Source organism: Schistocerca americana, chromosome 2 (genome assembly GCF_021461395.2).
Source record: "Schistocerca americana isolate TAMUIC-IGC-003095 chromosome 2, iqSchAmer2.1, whole genome shotgun sequence".
NCBI lineage: Eukaryota > Metazoa > Arthropoda > Insecta > Orthoptera > Acrididae > Schistocerca > Schistocerca americana.
In genome coordinates, this window is record NC_060120.1 from 272285466 (window position 1) to 272306590 (window position 21125).

Genomic DNA, 21125 nt, shown 5'->3' on the forward strand with positions numbered 1-21125 from the left:
GCTATAGCTACAGCAGTAAGGAATAGCTCAATAGGCAGTACAGTTGCAGAGGAATGGACATGTCTAAAAAGAGCAATCAGAAGTTGAAAAGAAAAATATAGATACAAAGACGGTAACTGGGAATAAATCACAGATAACAGAAGAAATACTTCAGTTAATTGACGAAAGAAGGAAGTACAAAAATATTCAGAGGAATTCAGGAAATACAGAAGTACAAGTAGCTGAAAAAATAAAATAAATAGGAAGTGCAGGGAAGCTAAGACAAAATGGCTGCATGGAAAATGTGAAGAAATCGAAAAAGAAATTACTCTCGGAAGGACTGACTCAGCATATAGGAAAGTTAAAACAACCTTCGGTGACACAAAAAGCAGGTGTTGTAATATTAACAGTGGAACAGGAATTCCACCGTTAAATGCAGAGGAGATAGCGGATAGGTGGAAAGAGTACATTGACGACCTCTACGAGAGAGGGATTTGTCTGATGTGACAGAAGAAGAATCCGGAGTCGCTTTAGAAGAGATAAGGGGTCCAGTATTAGAATCAGAATTTAAGAGAGCTTTGGAAGACTTAAGATCAAAAAGGCAGAAGGGACAGTTAACATTCCATCAGAACTTCTAAAATAATTTGGAGAAGTGATAACAAAACGACTATTCACGTTGGTGTGTGGAATGTATGAGTCTGGGAATATATCATACGACTTTCGGAAAAATATCATCCACGGAATTCCGAAAACTGCAAGAGCTGATATGTGCGAGAATTATCGCTTAACAGCCCATGCATCCAAGTTGCCAACAAAAATAATATACAGAAGAATGCAAAATAAAATTGAGGATAAGCTAGATGACGATGAGTTTGACTTTAGGAAAGGTAAAGTCACGAGAGAGGCAATTCTAGCGTTGCGGTTTATAATGGAAGCAAGACTAAAGAAAAATTAAGACACGTTCACAGAATTTGTCGATCTGGAAAAAGCGTTCGACAATGCAAAATGGTGGAAGATGTTCGAAATTCTGAGAAAAATACGGGTAAGATATTGGAAGAGACGGGTAATATACAATATGTACAAGAGCTAAGAAGGAATAATAAGAGTGGACGCCCTAGAACGAAGTGCTGATTAAAAAGGATGTAAGACAAAGATGTAGTCTTTCGCCCCTACTGTTCAATTTCTATATTAAAGAAGAGATGATGGAAATAAAACAAAGCTTACGGAGTGGAATTAAAATTCGAAGTGAAAGATTCGCTGATGACATTGCTATCCCGTGTGAAATTGAAGAAGATTTACATGGTCTGTTGAATGGAATGAACAATCTAATGACTACAGAATATGGAGTGAGAGTAAATCGGTGAAAGACGAAAGGGAAGTAGCAGAAATGGTCACGAAGTAGAAGTTAAGGAATTCTGCTACCTGGGAAGCAAAATAACCAATGACGGACGGAGCAAGAAGGACATCAGACTAGCCCTGGCCTTAATTTGAGGAACAAATTTCTGAGAATTTGCATTTGGAGCACAGTATTGTATGATGGTGAAACATGGACTGTGGGAAAACGGGAACAGAAGAGAGTCACAGCGTTTGAGATGTAGTGCTACAGAAGAATGTTGAAAATTGGGTGGAGCGATAAGATAAGGAATGAGGAGGTTCTGCGCAGAATCACTGGGAGAAAGAATATGTGGAAAACGCTGACGAGGACAAGGGACAGGATGATAGGACATCTGTTAATACATGAGGGAATAACTTCCATGGTACTAGAGGGAAATGAAGAGAGAAAAACTGTAGAGGAAGACAGATATTGGAATACATACAGCTAATAATTGAGGACGTAGGTTGCAAGTGATACTCTGAGATGAAGAGGATGGCATAAGAGAGGAATTCGTGGGGGGGCAGCATCAAACCAGTTAGAAGACTGGCGACCCAAAAAAAAAGAAGGAAAGAAAAAAAAAGTTCTGTTTTTTGATTTTCCATACATTTGTCCAACCCCTATATATCTGTTCTCCGGAAGCGTACACACGGTGAATGGCGGAGAGTGATAGAGTGCCGTAACTAAACATACAAATGTTGACACAAGGACGGTAGTTATGAAGTAGGTTTGTGTAAAAGAAAAAATTGCTGACATTTATCAACGAAAGAAGAAAGTACAAAAATGCTCATAAAAAGATAGGAATGCAGCAGTATAAGTCATTTAAAAAAATTCAAACCAGTCCCATACTCGCGGAATGAGCTTAGGGGAGCAGACGCAGGAACCCTGCGTCGGCATTCGGGCAAGCTCCTAGTGGAGGTGGTTTGCCGTTGCTCTTCCTCCTGCCTGTTATGAAGTGTCAGGTGTGTATCTGTATCGCGTAGATGACTGGTGAGTGCTTGTATGACGTCTGTTAAAAAAATTCAGGAGTATTCCTAATTTCATGCCAATGGTGTGTTGGAGCAACCCAGTCGAAGACTGACTGTCCAAGAGTTGCAGAAGAATGTAACATTTACATCTACAACTACATGTACATTTATACTCTGCAAGCCACCCAACAGTGTGTGGCGGCGGGGCACTTTACGTGCCACTGACATTACCTCCGTTTCGTGTTCCACTCGCGTATGGTTCACGGGAAGAACGACTGCCGGGAAGAACGACTGCCGGAAATCCTCCGTGCGCTCTCGAATCTCTCAACATAGCATGGAGATTTGTATTTCTTCTAAGATGTTCATTAACTGGGCCTTCGAGATATTATGTGAAATAATCATATTTACGTTAATAGCCACAAGAAACAAACCAGCGTGCCACACAGTGTTTTCCAGTGAAAACATATTATCCATTGTATACACTGATGCGACAAAAGATGTGGGATGGCTCCTAATATCTCGTCGAACCTCCTTTTATCCGGCGTAGTGCAGCTGCTCGATGTCGCGTAGACTCAATAAGTCGCTGGAGGTCCCCTGCAGAAATACTGAGCTATGCTGCCTCTATAGCCGTCCATAATTGCCAAAGTATTGCTATCGCAGGATTTTGTGCACGAACTGTCCTCTCGACTATGTCTCATAAATATTCAATGGGATTCGCTATGGGAGACCTGCATGGCCAAATTATTCTCTCGAAATGTCCAGAATGTTCTTCAAGCCAATCTTGAACAACTGTAGCCAGGTGACATGGCGCATTGTCATCCATAAAAATTGAATCGTTGTTTGGGAACATGAAATCCATGAATGGCTGAAAATGGTCTCCAGTTATCCGAAAATAACCGTTTCCAGTCAATGATCTGTTCAGTTTGACCACAGGACCCAGTCCCTTCCATGTAAACACAGACCATACCATTATGGATCCACCAACAACTTGCACAACGCCTTATTGACAACTTAGGTCCATGGCTAGGTTGGTCTGCACCACACTCGAAACCTACCATCAGCTCTTACTAATTCAAATAGAGGCTCATCTGAGCAGCCTACGGTTTTCCAGTCGTCTAGGATCCAACCGATGGGGTCACGAGCCCAGGAGAGGAGCTGCAGGCGATGTCGTGGTTTTAGTAAACGTACTTGCGTCAGTCGTCTGCTAACATAGTCCATTAAAGCCAAATTTCGCCGCATTGTCCCAACGGATACGTTCGTCGCACGTACGACATTGATTTATGGGGTTATTTGACGGAGTCTAGCTTGTCTGTTAGCAGTGACAAGTTTAGGGAAACATAGCTGCTCTCGGTCGTTAAATGTAAATGTCGTTGTCCAGGGTGAGAAGTAATTCCTCGAATTTGGTTTTCTCGGCACACTCTTGGCACTATGGATCTCTAAATACTGAATTCCCTAACGATTTCCGAAGTGGAATGTCCCATATGTCCAACTACCATTCCGTGTTCAAAGCCTATTAATTCACGGAATGCGGCCATAATCACATCGGAAACCTTTTCACATGAATCACCTGAATACGAATGACAGCTCCGCCAGTACAATGCCATTTAATACCTTGTGTACGCGATATTGGCACCGTCTGTTTATGTGCATATCGCTATCCCATGACATTTTTCATCTCAGTGTGTAAAATATCGTTACCACCTGGATCAGATCATTCTGGCATCTAATACGCTGCCGCTGTATCTTCATATGTTCAGCGCGTAACAAATTCTGGCAAAATAGCTAACATTAGGGTTCAATGACTGGAAAACAAGTTTAATATTTCCTTTTCCCCCTTTTTTTGTTTTAAGAAACGTTCAGTATCACGGACAAGACAGTTAACAACACTCGGCCAGAATTTTCGGCAGAAATAAATCCCTCAAGCGCAAGGTTTAAACCACGCAACGCAGATTTCAAGCTTTTCCTCTCTCGAGATTTGATTGCTAACACCAAACACAATAAACAAAACCCAAAAGAGGGGATGAAGTGACAAAATAAGGAATAACTAAAAACAATCTGTTTGCGTCTAGGCACCGAGTCTACGAAATGCAGCCTGCAGTGGCCAAACCAAATGCGAGTTGTCCAAAGCCATTTCCATTACAGCTCCCAACATTAAATGGGGGGGGGGGGGGGGGGGGGGGAAGAGGGAGAACTGCCATATTAAATAAACCTCTAAATCAAAAGAACGAGCAGTTTACAACAGGAGTAGCTCCTAAGTATAAAAACATATTACACTGATAAAATATAACTGACCGCTTACGCCCTGAGAATTAGAAAAACAGTAGTTATATGAAAGAGTTACTGGATTTCAATTACGTAAGTTAGCGAACGGCGACCTCCACTGAACGCTTAGGCCTATAGGCTTTAGGAAAATGTCAGCTAAAGGTATTTAAAAGTGTTATAGTGCAAATGAACTGTGGGTATCACAAAACAAGATGGTGGAACAGAAAAATAATTGAAGAAATACTGCCGAGCGTGGGCTAAGAAAGGTTATCAGCAACACGCTCGCTTGCGAAAGCTCGATCTACGCTTTCAAAGAAGAAGTAATTTTGTCAGAGCCAAAATTCACACTGGACAGACAAGCAACAAGGGGGCTTAATTCCACTGCCACGAATCAGCTATCTTCACTAAGAAATGGCCTGAGTCCAGAAAGCCATTGTATTTATTTATTTATTTACACGTCAAGTTCCGTAGGACCAAATTGAGAAGCAAATCTCCAAGGTCATGGAACGTGTCAGTACATGAAATTAAAACATAAAAGTAATAACAGATAAAAGTAGAATGTTTATGAACCCGAAAAAGTCGAGCCACAAGTTCAAGTAAACGCAATCAACAATACAACAAGAATCAGCTTAATTTTTCAAGGAACTCCTCAAGAGACTAGAGAAGTGACCCATGAGGAAACTCTTCAGTTTCGATTTGAAAGCGCGTGGACTACTGATAAGATTTTTGAATTCGAGTGGTAGCTTATTGAAAGTGGATGCAGCAGTATACTGCACACCTTTCTGCACAAGAGTTAAGGAAGTCCGATCCAAATGCAGGTTTGATTTCTGCAGTGTATTATCTGAGTGAAAGCTGCCTATTCTTGAGAATAAACTAATACTGCTAACAAGAAATGACAATAAGGAATATATGTATTGAGAGGCCAATGTCAAAACACTCAGACTCGTGAACAGGGGTCGACAAGAGGTTCGTGAACTTAACACCACTTATTGTCCGGACCAGCCGTTTCTTAGTCAAAAATATCCTATTAGAATGGGCAGAGTTACCCAAAAATATAATACCATACTACATAAGCCAATGAAAATAAGCAAAGTAGTCTAATTTTCGTGTCAAACGATCACTCATTTCAGATACCGTTCGAATAGTAAAAATGGCAGCATTAACTCTTTGAACACGATCCTGAAAGTGGGCTTTCCATGACAGTTCACTATCTATCTCAACACCTATCAATTGGAACTGTTCAGTTGCACTAATCATACACCCATTGTATGAAATTAAAACGTCAGGCTTTGTTGAATTGTGTGTTAGAAATTGTAAAAACTGAGTCTTACTGAGATTTAGCGTTAGTTTATTTTCTACAAGCCTTCATCTTAGGTCGTGAACTGCACAATTTGAAACTGAGCCAATGTTACACACAACATCCTTTACTACCAAGCTAGTGTCATCAGCAAACAGAAATATTTTAGCTATCTGTAATTGTAGAGGGCATATCATTTATACACACTGATCCCTGGGGCAACCCCAACTTGACCGTAACCCACTCAGACCCCACATCACAGCCGTTCTTAACATTGTGAATAATGACCTTTTGCAGTCTGTCACTGAAGTAAGAGGTAAACCAATTGTGAGCTACTCCCCATATTCCGTAATGGTCCAACTTCTGGAGCAATATTTTGTGATCAACACAAACTTTCGAATGGCCCAAATCAGTATGCCTCGCCACAAATTTGAGTCACGTTGTAAAGTGTGTAACAACAACAACGCTGTACTATTGTACATATAATAATTTTTTCTTCTGATTTTCGATAAATTAGTGTAATCGATGTTCTGATTTCATTTCTTTTCTTTTTATGTCATTGTGTTAAAGAAACTGTAAACAAATTTCGATGTGAATATTAATATTTATGTCAAATTTCAAGCAATATTATAACAGAATTGAAATGTAAGAAACGTTGAAACTATTGTAAGATGTTAAAGTTGTAATTGAGCGCCTGGTCCATACGTAGGTAATGTATTAGGATAAGTAGAATGCAAAACCTCGGGTGAATACCTGTCTGTAGGGGAGCGGTAAAAGGTGGATGGCAGGCGAGCGCGGGAAAATGCACACGGGCGCTGCACGATATAACGGGCTCAGCAGTAGTAGTAGTCGGAGTTGGGCATCGGTCTGAGAAACACGTTCTGGATCGAGGAGGCTCTCCTGGAAAACGTGATTTCGTTGAGCCTCGGATGTGCCGTTTCCGACGCCTATACAGCATGACAATATTCCATAGGCACTAAACGGAAAAGTATTGCGACGCTAAGAAGAAGAAAATTGCCGATACATCAAGAGCCATTGCTGTGATTGTATGTGTGCTCTGTGCCTCGCCATCTCGCCGCCTGCCGGCCGCCGCAGCGATACGAACAGGTTGAAACTTTTAGTACTGTATTCGTGTGGACCAGTGTTACTTTTGTTCCTTACTGTTCAATAACAACTTAACTTTTACCAGAACTGTCCTATCATTTAATTATCCTCATCACTAACCTAGACAGGATCCTCTCCACATGTTGTGCAATCCGAGTGTCCCAAAATGAAGATTAAAAGTTTATGTTAATAATAATTACCTGCAGACCTATTTATGTTAGAATGATGTTTAAAGAACTTTGTTGTTAATGAATATATGGGTAAATAATATAGGTCTGACAAAGTTGGAAGATAATGTTGAAATTAGTTTAGTAATGAAGGCTAATTAATTTGAGACAAAAATAATGGTAGTTAAATGAGCAAGAAATAAGACAAAAAGAGTAGTAACTCATATATTGGAAATATTGAGTGCTTAATGATTTCGATAATCAAAAATTTCAGGGTCCCCCCCCCCCTTTTTTTCTGTTCATTTAAATTCTGAAGTGTACTGAACTGATTTGACCAGCAAAGTTAAAGTCAATATAAAACCAAAATTTATTAGCGTTTTACCTTTTTCAAAATTGACATTGTATGTGTGTTTCGAAAGTGCTATTTCTAGGGTAACCTATGCCCGATTTTAATCAGATCCATAGACAGTACGAAGTTTGTAGTAAAAATTATAGTGTATTGTTGTGTATGTCCATATTAGTACAGAAAGTGAAATTATTAGTTCAGTAGATTTTCTGGTTCTAAAATTTACCATATTATGCAGTATTATTACGTGTTGTTTTGTATGAACGTGCATCAACTTGTACTGGGAAGAAACTCAGTTAATGCCTAATTAGGCTGGCGACCGTGTTATTAACTATTTGGTAGCATCTGCTGTGTTGTTTCTTGTCCGTCCTAACGTGTAGTTGCACTTCAGACTTGCTTGACGTATCATTGTTGTTAATGAGTGGGTGAAAGTCTGATTTTGCCTCCATTCAGGTACACGCGGTCAACATATATACCAAAATCCTTTCTTACAAAGTGAAGCCCGTCAACTTACCATAGTACAGGCTTTAAAAAGTATCGTGCGCCCGAGCGCAGTGTTACAAGTGGCTCCCGGTGACAGGACATCCAGTTGTTGTCGGTCACAAATTAATGTGAATACCGAACAGTGGATGTTCAGTAGCACGAATTGCAATAAAATTCAGTAAAGTAAATAGCAGTGAATGTCAAGTACAGTGGTGTGGTGTAATTTGCATTCAGTATGGACAGGAACGTAGACACGGTAGATGTGCCGAGCGTAATGGAAAATGCGGCTGGGAATGACAGGAGTGTACGCGGCCAGATAACAGATGGCGTTAGCGGAAGACAATTGGCGTACATACAATATCACGAACACGTTAACGAACAGATTGAAATGTCGAGATCGTCTCGAACACAGCAAGGAATGAAACAGGAAGTAGAGGATGACTTTGTAGACGATAGTGGGTACGTGAACGAATCCACTGACATGTTTGATTCTCCACAGATAAAGAAAGAACCGAAAGAAACTTTTGAAGTAGGCTCGGAACACACCGATTCCGTAGAACAAAACAGTGTGAAAATTTTAAGCATGAACGATTTATTTGAACAATTAACCAAACAAATTGCAAGACAGAGTGAGCAGCTCAAAACACAGAATAATCAGCTTCAAAAACAAGTTAGTAGTCAGGTTAGTCAGCTTAAAACACATGTTGACGAGCAGCTTAAAACACAGAGCCATCAGCTCAAAACACAGAATGATCAGTTTAAAACACACGTTGGTCAGCTTAAAGCACAGGTAGAAGAACAAGGAATTAAAATTAGTAAACAAATAGAACAGGTAGAACAAAAAGTGGGTAGTTTAAGCTCTGTAGTAAATACTACGAAATTTGAAATTGACACAATTAAAAAAAATATGGATACTATGCGGGGGGAAATTGACAACATTAACAGTAGGTTTGATGTTGAAATTCTCAGCATCCAAGAGAAAGTAGAGCCTCTGGTTGAAACAAAAGTAGACGAAAAAGTTTTCGGTCTTAAAACTGAGATCGTAAACGAATGTCAACACGGAATCTCACAGTCGAAAAAGGCAGTTTCAGACACTGAAAGAGAATTAGACGAAAAAGTAACCGTATGTGTACAAAAGTGTGAACAAAATACATCGAAAATTCAAGGCAAAATTTTCGATCTCGAGAACAAAATCAAAGATAGGCCTGGTGTTGTCTGTAATGGCACACCACCTACGAAGCTGTTGGAAGGTGAGGAACGCTTCGATCCCGCCAAGAAACATAGCGGATGGCATCCGTTAGATTTCATCAAAAGTAGCGAGAGAATGTTTCCTGAACACTTGACTGGTCAGGAAAAGATAAACGTAGTAATTAGCTCCTTAGCAGGTGACGCTAAGCGCTGGGGAATTAATTTGAATACCGAACAAACGACGTTCGAAGAATTTAAACAAAAGTTTACGGAAGAATACTGGTCCGAACAAAAACAGGATCATTTGTGGCGCGAGTTTATCATGACCAAGCTTCATGATAACAGGGGCAGGAATTCTTTGAAAGATTTCTGCGAATATTGGTACCGAAAGTTGACACATTTAAGAGGAAGAAGATCCGATTCAGAAATCATATGGGAGCTATATAAAAAGCTTCCAGAAGAGTCAAAGAGGTATGTGGGAAGCAATCATCATAGCTTCCAAGCGTTTCTCGAGAGGGTCGAAGACGAAGACCACTGGCGCGAAAGTCGTGCCAATTATCAAAATTTTAGTAATAGGAATAATCGTAATAATAACGAGAGAAATGACGGCGATGGGTTTCGCGTCAACGTGATACAGAGAGGAAGAGGCAGAGGAAGAGGGAGTTATCTAGGTTGCGGTAGAGGGTACGCCACGAAAAATAATAACGACGCGGGAAACTGATTTCCGCGAACGTTGCGGGCCAAACGGAAGCGGACAGTACATACCGGCCCCGATTTAAGAAATGTTACTGGACTGACAGTAAAATTATGAGACAGGTTAGAGACAGGCGTGGAACGACGCAACGTGTCGTTGCGGAACAAGCGTCAGGTGCGCACACAGATGTCTCATCTTCGCTGCGCAGAGTGCTACATGTTAACAGGCGAGTGGACCATCAGAGGGCAACGGCCCAGCCTAGCAGAACAGCTGTTCAGAGAGAAGCCGCTAGCAATGCGGCAGCATTAGGTACGAACATAGCCGTAAGAACTGGTGAATACATTACGAGTGATAATTCCATGGCGAAGGAAATAGTAGATGAAACAATGGATACACAGAGAGGTGCGGTTAGCAGTGTTAGCAATGAAGTAAATGGCGAGAATGAATTAGCAGAAGTAACTGATTAGCGTGTGCAGATCGACGATCTGTACAAAGGCCTTAAGCAATGTGAGTGGGAGGATTTTAAGAAGGAGTATGAGGCAAGGAGGTTAATTAGTGAAAAAGGAGATAGTAGGGGCGTCGATAAGGTGACGTGGCCCGAGTTTAAAGAGGAGAGAGTAAATAGCGCCGCGCAAAGTACGCGTGCTGCCGATAGGACAATGATTAAAGATAGGAAGGAATTGGAGGATGAAATCCTTAGCATTGACGAGGAAGTAACTTCTGTTAATGATCCGCCAACAGTACAAGCTGCTAACGAAAGGCACCGTGGGGAAGGGGCAGGAAATTACCTAAAAGTAATTGAAGTCCACGAGGATTACACTAAATATGAAGTAACAGTGGATGTGAGTAAAGCTGATAAGGAGGCCGTTTTGCCAAAAGAGGATATTGAATTAAAATTAAAGCCTGACGAAAATGCAGAGGAAGAATTTAGTGCCTGTCTCAGAAAAGCTTTTACGTTAGAACCTGAAAGCGATCCAGAATGGTCGGATTCTGACGACAGTTCAAATGACGAATATTTCGGTAATAGTGGAAATAACGGGTATACAGCTAATTCGATATTGTACCTATTGATGACGAAGTTTCAAAACAAAATCCAGATGTTGAGACTGAACAAAGAAAGAAAGAACCACCTGACGACTCAGTGTTTATTTTGCAAAGAGTTCAAGTAAGCAAAGACTTTGAACTCCAGAAACCGAAAAAGCCGCCAGATATAAATGGTTCACAGGTCAGGAACGTATCTTCGGACGATGTCACAGTCAACCAAGGTGCGTTGTGGAAAAACCAGGAAGGGGCATGATTTAGAGTCTGGGGCAGATTTATATTGGACTTTGAGAACGTCATGAACACAGTACATCATGAAACTACTGGGTTCCCACCGGAAGAAATTTTGTTAGGCAGCAGAAGTAAAAGTTTAATTGAGGAAAAACTAGAGTTTCCACCTTGTACAAGCTTGGGGTTGAGTCAAAAGAAAGAATTAGTAAGAAAAAGGGCAAAGCAAAAAGCTGAATCTAGATCTAAAAGACATGATAAAAACCTGAAAGTTTCAAAATTTAAAATTGGGGATTATGTTCTTTTAAAAACCCACAAAAAGTCTAGTGAACTGAACCATGAAATTTCCAAATTTAAATATATTTATAATGGACCGTATATAATACAGTATATTCCACACGATAATGCTTACTACCTGATCTCCCAAAATCCAAAAGACCTTTAGGTGTAAGAAATGTTGTGGACCTGAAACTATATGTTCCTAGAAGTGAGTGACCTAAGTACACTCAGAAAGCAATTTGCAGTAAATGTGCTGTATCTTATGCTGAAACTAATTTATTCCAAACGTAACTAATCTTTGTAAATATATGTGTACCAATATCAATGTGCTAATGTACTTATGTGAGTTTCAGATTACCAAATGTACTGTAAATGTAAAGATGTATGGAGAAAGGGGCTGAAAAGAAATAGCAAATGCTGCAAGACAAATAAAAGATGGGACTGCCGAAAACCAAAGTGGGCAGTATATGAGTCATAATATAAAGGACTGCCAAAAATCAAAGAGGGGTGATAAATAGTCAAAGGAGAATTATAAGTGTGGTACAGGAGATGTGATAAAATGATGTGAAATGGACTGCCCAAATCTGAATAATAGGCAGCAAAAATATGTAGTGATTTTTCTGAATATTATTGTGTGTTTTTTTGTAGTAAGTAAGGAAATGGACTGCCATTCAATGCAAGCAGCAACAAATTGTCTTATAGTGTATATAGATATTTGCATTTGCTTTTGTAGTTAAGTGTTTGTGTTCCAGATTTTGAAATTATTTCTTTGAGAAATTTAATAAAAAATGAGTAATTTGCTATTTAATTTATGTTGTGAAAGGAGGTTGGACTGTGCCAAAGGCACTTAAGCAAACGATAGGTAAATGTTCTTGATATGTCAAAAGGTATAGACCTAGATGATGTGAGTGAAAGGAAGTTTGTGGTATAAAGTTTTTTTGATGGGACATTCAGACAAAGATTCAGAACCACTGTATAACTATAAAAATTAGTGTTCCCATCAAATTTGCACTTAGTGAAATTTACTGGAAACAGGGACATGTGTAACAACAACAACGCTGTACTATTGTACATATAATAATTTTTCTTCTGATTTTCGATAAATTAGTGTAATCGATGTTCTGATTTCATTTCTTTTCTTTTTATGTCATTGTGTTAAAGAAACTGTAAACAAATTTCGATGTGAATATTAATATTTATGTCAAATTTCAAGCAATATTATAACAGAATTGAAATGTAAGAAACGTTGAAACTATTGTAAGGTGTTAAAGTTGTAATTGTGCGCCTGGTCCATACGTAGGTAATGTATTAGGATAAGTAGAATGCAAAACCTCGGGTGAATACCTGTCTGTAGGGGAGCAGTAAAAGGTGGATGACAGGCGAGCGCGGGAAAATGCACACGGGCGCTGCACGATATAACGGGCTCAGCAGTAGTAGTAGTCGGAGTTGGGCCTCGGTCTGAGAAACACGTTCTGGATCGAGGAGGCTCTCCTGGAAAACGTGATTTCGTTGAGCCTCAGATGTGCCGTTTCCGACGCCTATACAGCATGGCAATATTCCACAGGCACTAAATGGAAAAGTATTGCGACGCTAAGAAGAAGCAAAGTGCCGATACATCAAGAGCCATTGCTGTGATTGTATGTGTGCTCTGTGCCTCGCCATCTCGCCGCCTGCCGACCGCCGCAGCGATACGAACAGGTTGAAACTTTTAGTACTGTAATCGTGTGGACCAGTGTTACTTTTGTTCCATACTGTTCAATAACAACTTAACTTTTACCAGAACTGTCCTATCAGTTAATTATCCTCACAACTAACCTAGACAGGGCCATTACCTCATGTTGTGCAATCCGAGTATCCCGAAATGAAGATTTAAGGTTTATGTTAATAATAATTACCTGCAGACCTATCAATGTTCGAATGACGTTTAAAGAACTTTGTTGTTAATGAATATGTCGGTAAATAACAAAGGTCTGACAAAGTTGGAAGATAATGTTGAAATTGGTTTAGTAATGAAGTTTAATTAATTTGAGACAAAAATAATGGTAGTTAAATGAGTAGGAAGTAAGACAAAAAGAGTAGTAACTCATATATTGGAAATCTTGACTGCTTAATGATTTCAATAATCAAAATTTTCAATACAGTGATCATAACAGTTTCAGGATCCCCCCCCCCCCTTTTTCTTTTCTATTCATTTGAATTCTTAAGTGTACTGAACTGATTTGACCAGCAAAGTTAAAGTCAATATAAAACCAAAATTTATCAGTGTTTTACCTTTTTCAAAATTGACATTGTATGTGTGTTTCGAAAGTGCTATTTCTAGGGTAACCTACGCCCGATTTTAATCAGATCAATAGACAGTACGAAGTTTGTAGTAAACATTATAGTGTATTGTTGTGTATTTATGGCTTGTCCATATTGGTACAGAAAGTGAAATTATCAGTTCAGTAGATTTTCTGGTTCTAAAATTTACCATATTATGCAGTATTATTACATGTTGTTTTGCGTGCACGTACATCAACGTGTACAGGGAAGAAACTCGTTAATGCCTAATTAGGCTGGCGACCGTATTATTAACAATTTGGTAGCATCTGCTGTGTTGTTTCTTGTCCGTCCTAACGTGTGGCTGCACTCCGGAATTGCTTGACGCATCATTGTTATTACTTAGTGGATGTACGTCTGATTTGCCTCCATTCAGGTACACGCGGTCAAAATCTATACAAAAATCCTTTCTCGGAAGGTGAAGCCCGTCAGCTTACCATAGTACAGGCTTTAAAGAGTATCGTGCGCCCGAGCGCAGTGTTTCAAGTGGCAGAATAAATGGTCAGATTCACACCTTACATGAGACCTCTACAAATCGCAGTGAGAAGGTGAAGATGCCACCCAACGCAAATCGATCGTTATGAGAACATTTGCCTGTCAATATGTAATGCAAAAAGGGATTACTGTCAATCGACGCTAATTAACACACCATTCCTATACAATGCATGTCTTTCTAGCAGAAGGTAGAACAGGGAACGCAAGTCGAGTCCTTTTAGTTTTGAAAAGCCAACTCCACAATGGCATAGTGAAACCTCTCTGCGGGAGTTACCCCGGCGACCACTTAAAGGGGTGGCAGGAATGAGGACAGCGACCCCAGGCCAGGTGATTCAAGCTGGAGGGCCTCCTGTAGCGAGGGCATCGGTACAAGGCAGAGAAGAAGCTTTAGAAAACTGTGTTTCGAAATTCCAACGTAATATGAACAAAAGCAAGTGATGCATTTTCGTGCACCGAGTGTGACACATGGAAAGGACAATCTACTTTAGGCATCTAGAACGGGCACAAAATGTCCGACTGGCGGAAACTCACTAGGAAGGAGAAAACTACTGAAGTTTTGATGCAGTTTGATAGAAGGGACGTTGCGATTGGTAGAGGGTGTTTCTACAAAATGAGAGGAACACTCCCATTGGTCAGAAAAAGCCGTGACAAGAAAAAGGAATCCAAGTGGAGGGAGGCAGTTCTGCCATGAGAGGACAAGAGAGAAATTTTAGAGGGGGGACTCTTCTCTGAACTGACGTCAAGTGCAGAACGGAGCGCTTAACGCTCAGTACGACGCAGAGAAGAAATTGGTGTGAATACTGCGTTCACAGCGGCTGCACTCCAGCAAAAATTAACTGTAGCAACGTTTAGCTCCAACTGTGGAGAAACTAACCAGGCAAATTAGTTAACTGTTCTTGCGAGAATTGAGAGGGCACTATAATATGCACGCTACTCCAACCATGCACGTGTATATCGCCACACAATAAGACTAGGGCTAAGTACATGTTTTGTCGCATAACGAGAAACATAGGGAAAGTTTCTGCTGGAAAGTTCAGCAAATGCCAAATTAGTTTTGTAGGAATTTCAGTGGGAGAGAGCGGCCTTGCAGACAGCAGCATGTCGCAGCTTAAGGTAAGTACCGCGTACAGAGGCGTAAACTTTGTTGGTTCACCAGCTTGCGTCCACTGTAAACTGGAGTGGCATTGGGTAATCTTGCGCTCAAATTTGTCACGTGCCTAACCATCCTCCATAACTTGATTTTCATCCTAAATAGTACCGAACTTTGAACCGGAATCTGACGATTTTCGTAGTACTGACCAACATCATAACTTACGTGTAGGAGCAATTTTGTAAAGAAACGTCCAATTAAACTTTCATATCATTGTCCTTAGGATTAATGTAAAGAAATATCCAATTAAACTTTCATAATATTGTGCTTAAGATTAATGTTCTTTCAGAGAGTTAATATTTAACATCGTTGTGCATAAACTTGTTCACTTTTTGATGTTGGTAAGATGCATCATCCATTACGCTGTTTTAATGTTGGCGAGTTGAAAACTGTGAAAAAAGCTGTAACGTGGTGAGAATTATTGCGACATTAAACTTGTCATTTCACCAAACACAGATGTTCTCCATTCAAGAATAAGAATAAGCAAAAACAACAAACCCCAGTAACCTTACAACGTAACCCACTTGACACCGAGATAAGGACGTCGCCGCCCCAGCACCGTCGGTCCCAGCTCACTACCCCGCGTGGCAACACCTCGCTTTGCCAATCATGACACCACCACCACAGCCCCTAGACGAACAGCGCCCTCTATACTGCTGTCGCAAACACGTGTGGATGATGCGGGAAACTTGTAAAAGGAAAGGTAGTCGACACAGCTCAACCACCGAGCTAGAAAAAGGCAGGAGGGCCCGCTCCCCCCTTTTTCTGATAGAATTACCTAATTCTCCTTGACTTGGCTCGTGAACCCGCAACAATCTGTGTGGAGATTGTGCAAAAGAAGACTAACGGGATTTAATTTCTGCATGATCTTCCAGGGGCGGCGGAACGGCGGAGCCAATTTACAAGCGTAAACCGCCTTCTCATTTAAGGTGATGTTCGAGTTGTGAACAAAAACTCGTTCACTTTACTTTAAACTCCTTACGACCACGATTGTAACACCTCACTAACTTCTGATGGGCGCGCTGGATGTTTCGTCTCGCCCTCTTCCAATTCCTCTGAATAATTTCCGGATTGATCTGCTCTGGAAGAAGGCCGTTGACATACTATAAGTTAGCTAAAGGGGAATTCACTTGATAAGCAAATATGAGGCCGTGGATGCCTTATGAGACCAATACTGGACCATGAGCCAGGGTATGGAAAGATCCAATTTCCTTTGAGAACTCCCATGAAAAATGATCTGTGCTGCCTTCAGATTACGACTGACTCGCTCCACAAAGGCTGTGAATAGTACAGAGAGGTTACTATATTGTTAACTGCATTCAAAACACAAAACTTTTTGAACACTTTTGATGTGAAAGAGTCCTAGCTCGTTCAGAGGTGTAAAAAGTATTTAGAAGGTGGAGAATGGTCAAATGGGCGTAACCCCGCTGCTCGCAATCAGCCGGCAGAAACGGGAAACGCCATCAACAACCACCAGGAGATACCTACTGCTAGCACGAGTATGAGGCAGGGGTCCTATGTAATCAATGAAAAGTTTCTCCCTAGTCGGCTGCCAAAGCCCCTTACCTGAGTTAGAATTGGGCTAAGCAGCCTTGCAGCTTCCACACTCCCTACCAGTCTCCGAATATCCTTATAAAGGGTAGGCCAAGTAACATGTTCCTTTATGAATATCCAAGTGGCCATCCACCACAATATCGTGAAAGTAATGGAATACAGGACCGAAAAGTTCCATGAGCAAACAAATCTTAGGTTCGCACTCACCACGCAGACTATACCAAAGCAGGACTCGTGCAGGCTATACCCAGAGACCTGTACCCCTGCAACAACCTCGTTTAATGCTGGCAATTCTAGGATCAAGATCTTCCTTCCCTTCAGATTAGTAAGGAGTTAGGGACATCTGTCAACACCCCTGTTGCCAAGCCCTCAGAAGACCTCCATTCTTCCCCCCCCCCCCCCCCCTTCACCCTCCAGCTCCTGGTGATCTTGCACGTCGCCTTCGAACATGCGGATTAAGGCATCCGCCACATGATTGCCAGGGCCCCTAATATGACTGACCTTAAAACGAAAAGCGGAAATCCGAATCGCCCAGCGCACTATTTGTCCAGTCTTCCAGGAACATGCCACAGTCCAACTCAGGGCGTGGTTATCGATTTCTAGAAAAAGCTCTTTGAGCTCGAGGGCAAAGAGGACTGCCAATATTCCCCATTCGTAAATTGAACATTTAGTTTCAGGGATTAAAAACTTCCTAGAAAAAGCTATGAGATGTAGAAGGATGGCCGCTATTCCACAACAACGAGCATCCGTATGGACAACAAAAGGGGACTCAGAGTCGGGAATAGCAAAAACTGGGTTAGCATTAGCTTCTGTAGTTGCCTCAAAGGATGCCTGATGACTCTCGCCTCATTAAGTCGTCCAGTTAATTGAGAAAAAATTGGAACAAACTTAGCAAAATAATTTGCCAAGCCAATAAATGTAGCCACAGCCTTCTTATTCTTAGGCACAGGGAAGCTACACGAGTCCCTAGTGCGATCTTGATCGACCCTAATACCATCATCAGAAAATAAATGCCGCAAAAACGATATCTGCCGGCGAGCCAACGCAATTTTTGATGGTTTGACGGTCAACCCTCCCTCCCTAAGACGTCCCAGAACCACCACCAGGTGTTTCAATTGCTCAACGAAGGTGACGCTATAAACCACATCATCGGGATAGTCATATACACACTTAAACTTCAGATCACCCAAGAAACAGTCTAAAAGCTGCGACAAAACAACCACACCAGTGGACAAGCTGAAAGGAACTCCATTGAACCGAATAAAGGGACCTGATAATATGCCTGAATAAGATCAAGAACCGCAAAGAACTTATGAATCAGGCAAAGGTACAGATTCTAAAACAGCCTTTTGTTTAACTAATCAATAGTCAACGAATGGACGGAATTCCCCACTCTTTGCCTTAGGTACTAGAAACATGGGCGATGCATATGGTGATTTAGAGGGTCTGATTACCCCATCACAAAACATGGCACCAATGAAAGAACGTAAGTTCTTCATTTCCGGAGGGTACAGTCTGCATGGAGCTTGCCGAACAGGCACCTCATCATTGAGGACTACTGAATCTTATTCGTGATGCCCAGCTTGTCAGTTAATACCTGTGGGAAACGACTAAGAAGCTGTAATAATCAATCGGCCTCCTCTGGATTCAAGTGAATGACAAGATTATCCAGAGGGTCACCACACACTACAAACTTCCAAAGAACTATGACAGGAACATAAGGCAAACCTCTTAACAGGATGAAACTTAAACAACTCTGTCCCCATAATCCAACATTAAACTTATAGCCTGGTTAAAATCGCACCCCAAAATTAAACTGACAGACAAGTTCTTACCCACCAGTAAATTTATCAGCCATGAAAAGTTACCAGGATCAAGTAAGTAAAAAGACGAGGGCTGGCAGAAATCCTTCGGTAACAGAAGAAATATTGAATTAAATTGGTGAAAGAAGAAAATAGAAAAATGCAGTAAATGAAGCAGGCAAAAAGGAATACAAACGTCTCAAAAATGAGTTCGACTGGAAGTGCAAAATGGCTAAGCAGGGATGGCTAGAGGACAAATGTAAGGATGTAGAGGCTTATCTCACTAGGGTAAGATAGATACTGCCAACAGAAAAATTAAAGAGACATTTGGAGAAAAGAGATCCACTTGTATGAATATCAAGAGCTCTGATGGAAACCCAGTTCTAAGCAAAGAAGAGAAAGAGGGTCTATACAAGGGCGATGTACTTGAGGACAATATTATGGAAATGGAAGAGGATGTAGATGAAGATGATATGGGAGATATGATACTGCGTGAAGAGTTTGACAGAGCACTGAAAGACCTGAGTCGAAACAAGGCCCCGGGAGTAGACAACATTCCTTTAGAACTACTGACAGCCTTGTAAGAGCCAGTCCTGACGAAACTCTACCATCTGGTGAGCAAGATGTATGAGACAGGCGAATGCCCTCAGACTTCAAGAAGAATATAATAATTCCAATCCCAAAGAAAGCAGGTGTGGGCAGATGTGAAAATTACCGAACTATCAGTTTAATAAGTCACGGCTGCAGAATATTAAGGCGAATTCTTTACAGACGAATGGAAAAACTGGTAGAAGCCTGTAGGGAAGCAGCCTACTCACGCTGTAATAAATTCACATCAGTTTCCGTTGTGTGCCAGCCAGTCTGCTGTAACTAGCTCTGACGTCATAAATGTTGCGCAATACCTTAAAATCAAGCAAATGAACTAAAACTTTTCTAGCATGTCAGAAATAATATTAAATTAATGTGTGTTAAATATCAGTTCGATAACTTCAGCCATTTCCGAGATTTGGACGTTTTCTGGAAAAATCATTGGCGCAACAGAAAAGAGCTAGAGACTTCAAAATTTATATTTAGATTCATCTTTCATAATGATTTAATAAAAACAGTACTTTGGATTTCACAAATTAAGACTTTAGTGGAAATTCATGATTTTCTGGTTTTCGTCTCAAAACTGAAGGAAGCAAGATAGATTAAGTAGGCTAGTAAATAAGGCTAGGATGTTTAGATTTAAATAGGTTGGAGGTCCGCTATGATTATGAAGATGTGTAAAGTTTCTTTTTAATACCTATAAAATTATAGCGATAGCGGATCTCAAAAGGGGCAGTTCAGAGCTCATCTGCTGCGTGCAGTGTAATTTAATTAATTCTCTCGCTCAAAGTATTTAACTTAGCCACGTCAAAATTTTATTATTAATACTTACCTGCGTGCTGAATGCACGTTTAAATTAAGAGCTTCTTCGGCCATCAGCCAAAGAAGCTATAAATTATTATGTATCTTGAAGTGGTGCGTTACTAGCCCAGCGGCTAGTCGGGAGAGCGGATTTGATCAGGCGATCCCTCAGCCGTCCGCACCGCGGCTTTATATATAAGAACACTGCGCGAGGAAGCAAGGCCCCAGTTCTCTCCAGACGCTGAATGACACGCCATCTGTGTCGGTAGTCGCGTCGCTTCAGTGTATCTGCTACAAACAGCCTCGGGTGCCGTATTAAGTTACTAGAGATACGCGGAACCATGAGAACATTTCATGTGAAGTGTTAATTCTGGAATGATTTTCATTAACTAGCTTCAGTTTGCGTATTGTCGTATTTTCACGTGCCGTCGCGGGACAGACATTCTACCAAAAATTTTGCGTGGCGTTTGATGAAATATTTTCATCAAATTTTGGCGAGCATTCTTTTTAACATTTAATTCGGACATTTATAGTTGCATCAGCGCATTAGACTCTGAACTGCTCTGTTAGTTAGGTTGTAGGGATACTTGTGGTTTTTATTAGTGAATTTCAGAATATACTCAACTATTTTGGAAAACCGTTTTTGATTAGAAATCCCGGACAATCTCCTAATTCCTCAGAGCTATAAGCTGCAGCTATAAGAACATTCTCAGGTAAAGTGGGCACTAGGATATCTATTTACTGGCTCCAAGTTTTATTAAATCACTTTCTGGGGTCACGGAGTAAATAGAGAGCCAGTGTTGAGAACGGCAAAAGACAGCAATAATAACATTCTAAAAGCTAGAAACTGATTCAATATGCAAGCATATATCCAACAGTAGATAATTTATTATTACAAACTTAAACATCCGCCGCCCCACATATGGTGCATCGGCCGGGAAATCAACTAAGTGAAAGTGATTTTAACTTTTCGGATCCGCGAGTGAAATGCGACACGCAACTGAGTAT